General features: G+C 57.2%; 1 pseudogene; it reads right to left on the bottom strand.

Annotated features, from left to right (window-relative positions):
• Window positions 1-513: 513 nt before the first annotated feature.
• Window positions 514-2,795, bottom strand: part of LOC133129038 (segment polarity protein dishevelled homolog DVL-3-like) — a 34,408-nt pseudogene continuing 32,126 nt past the window's right edge.

Genomic DNA, 2,795 nt, shown 5'->3' with positions numbered 1-2,795 from the left:
AAAAAAAAGAAGCACAGAATAACAATCATGTCAGTCAGCGTTTAGTCTTTAGTCTTTTTTCCATTTCATTCGTTTGGAGACGAGTCATTTTTCCAGTCATTAAGAATCGCTCCTCCTGTTCCCCGACCTCCTTCTTCACTCCTTCACTCCACATCTTCTCTATCTCTTTTTTTCTCGAAAGTTCTTAACAAAAAAACGTAGATGTGTTGTGTTGTGTTGGGTTGTGAGGTCACAGGACAGGAGACCGGGAGAGAACGAGAGAAAAGCCGCTACAAGACCCTTCGGGGGTGGCGGGGGGGGGGAGGGGGCATGAAGAAAAAAGTGTTGAAGGAAAGCGTGAAACTTTTGATTCCTGTCTTCTTCACTGAAGAAAGCATCAGAGGGTAGCCTCACAGTGGAGGGATGGAGGAGTCAACCATCCTGCCTCTCTCTCTTTCTCCCTCTCTCCTTCCGTCTCTCCCACTCGTTCCTTCTCCTCCCTGCCCCCCCCCCACAGACACAACTCCTCCCAGGTCACATGACGTCCACGAAGAACTCGCTGGGGTTCCCATGGCCATGTGGAAGGACTGTCGGAGGCGGTGAGTTCCGGGGGCACGGAGGCCAGGTCCCGGCTCGGGGGGGAGCCTGGGGGGGCCTGGGGGAGCGGGAGGCCAGGCTGGGGCAGGGCGGGCAGGCCCTGGGGGCCGTACACCAGGCCGTGGGGGCTGTGGGGCCGTGGGCGCTGTGGAGGCTGTGGACACTAGGGGGCGCCGCTGAGCGCTCGCTGGGGGCCCTCTCCCGCCTCGGCTCCGACTCGCTGCCGCTGCCCCCCGATTTGGACTCGCCCCCCCCGGGGCCCGGCTTGGCCTCCTTCTTCCCCCCCGCACTGCGGCTGGACCCTATGCTGCGGCTCCCTGAGGACCACACAGGGAAACACCAGGCGTGAACCTCCCTCGTTCTCCTCTCCTCTCCTCTCTCTCTCTCTCTCTCTCCTCTCTCTCTCTCTCTCTGTCCTCTCTCTCTCTCTCTCTCCTCTCCTCTCTCTCTCTGTCCTCTCCTCTCTCTCTCTCTCTCCTCTCCTCTCTCCTCTCTCCTCTCTCTCTCTGTCCTCTCTCTCTCTCTCTCCTCTCCTCTCTCTCTCTGTCCTCTCCTCTCTCTCTCTCTCTCCTCTCCTCTCTCCTCTCTCTCTCTGTCCTCTCTCTCTCTCTCTCTCCTCTCCTCTCTCTCTCTGTCCTCTCCTCTCTCTCTCTCTCTCTCTCCTCTCTCTCTCTGTCTCTCTCTCTCCTCTCTCTCTCTGTCCTCTCCTCTCTCTCTCTCTCCTCTCCTCTCTCCTCTCTCTCTCTGTCCTCTCTCCTCTCTCTCTCTGTCCTCTCTCTCTCTAAGTACAGATAAACAGGCGTGAACTTCCCTCGTTCTCCTCTCCTCTCTCTCTCTGTCCTCTCTCTCCTTCTCTCTCTGTCATCTCTCCTCTCTCTCTCTCTCCTCTCCTCTCTCCTCTCTCTCCCTGTCTCTGTCTCCTCTCTCCTCTCTCTGTCCTCTCCTCTCTCTCTCTCCTCTCTCTCTCTGTCCTCTCCTCTCTCTCTCTGTCCTCTCCTCTCTCTCTCTCTGTCCTCTCCTCTCTCTCTCCCCTCCTCTCTCTCTCTGTCCTCTCTCCTCTCTCTCTGTCCTCTCTCTCTCCTGTCTCTCTCTCCTCTCCTCTCTCCTCTCTCTCTCTGTCCTCTCTCCTCTCTCTCTGTCCTCTCTCTCTCTAAGTACAGATAAACAGGGTGAACCTCCTCATTCTCCTCTCCTCCTCTCCTCTCGCTCCTCTCTCTCTCCATCTTTCTCAGTACAAGGAAACACAGGCATGAAGCACCCACATTCTCCTGTGTGTGTGTGTGCGTGTGAGTTGTGTGTGTGTGTGTGTGTGCCTGTGAGAGTGTGTGTGTGTGTGTGTATGTGCGTGTGTGTGTTTGTGTGTGCAGTGAGTGTATGTGTGTGTGTGTGGGTGCATGTGAGTGTGCGTGTGTGTGTGTGCGTGCGTGCATGTGAGTTTGTGTGTGTTTGTGTGTGTGTGAGTTTGTGTGTGTGTGTGTGTGTGTGTGTGTGCCTGTGAGAGTGTGTGTGTGTGTGTTTATGTGCGTGTGTGTGTTTGTGTGTGCAGTGAGTGTATGTGTGTGTGTGTGTGTGCGTGCGTGCATGTGAGTTGTGTGTGTGTGTGTGTGTGTGAGTTTGTGTGTGTGTGTGTGTGTGTGTGTGTGTGCATTCCTCACCTTCGCTGTGCTGGCTCCAGCACTCCCCCCGGCAGTGTAGCCGTGGGGGGGGCTCGTGCGGGGCCAGGTTGGGGGGGTTGGGGTTGTAGGGGTGGGGGATGGGGTACTGGTAGGGGAAGGCCAGGGGCAGGGGGCCACGCCGGGGTGGGGCAGAGGGGCCAGGGTGTCCTGGTCGGAGGCTCCACTGGAGCCATCGTGATCGTGCAGGGAGAGGTTAGCCATGTCTGGAGAGAGAGAGAGAGAGGGGGAGAGAGAGGGAGAGAAAGAGAGCCAGGGAGGGAGGGGGAGAGCCAGGACAGACAGAGAGACAGAGGGAGGGAAGGTAGGAGTGAGGGAGGGAGAGAGAGACAGGGCAAGAGGAACAGGGAAAGAGGAGAGACAGGGAGGAGGAGAGTAGTGAGAGTTCACAATGCGAGTCTGTTCATTCACACAAAATCAAATATGGAGGTGCGTCCTCTCTTCATCTCTTCAATCAGTTTCAGGCAGAGGGGCTCAGGCCACGCCCCGCGACCCGGGACCCGGGACCCGACGCGTGGACAGGGGGACAGGGGGACAGGGGACGGG

Source organism: Conger conger, chromosome 5 (genome assembly GCF_963514075.1).
Source record: "Conger conger chromosome 5, fConCon1.1, whole genome shotgun sequence".
NCBI classification, from domain to species: Eukaryota; Metazoa; Chordata; class Actinopteri; order Anguilliformes; family Congridae; genus Conger; species Conger conger.
Note: the sequence above shows the minus strand (reverse complement) of the source record. Positions and strands in the feature narration are given on the sequence as shown.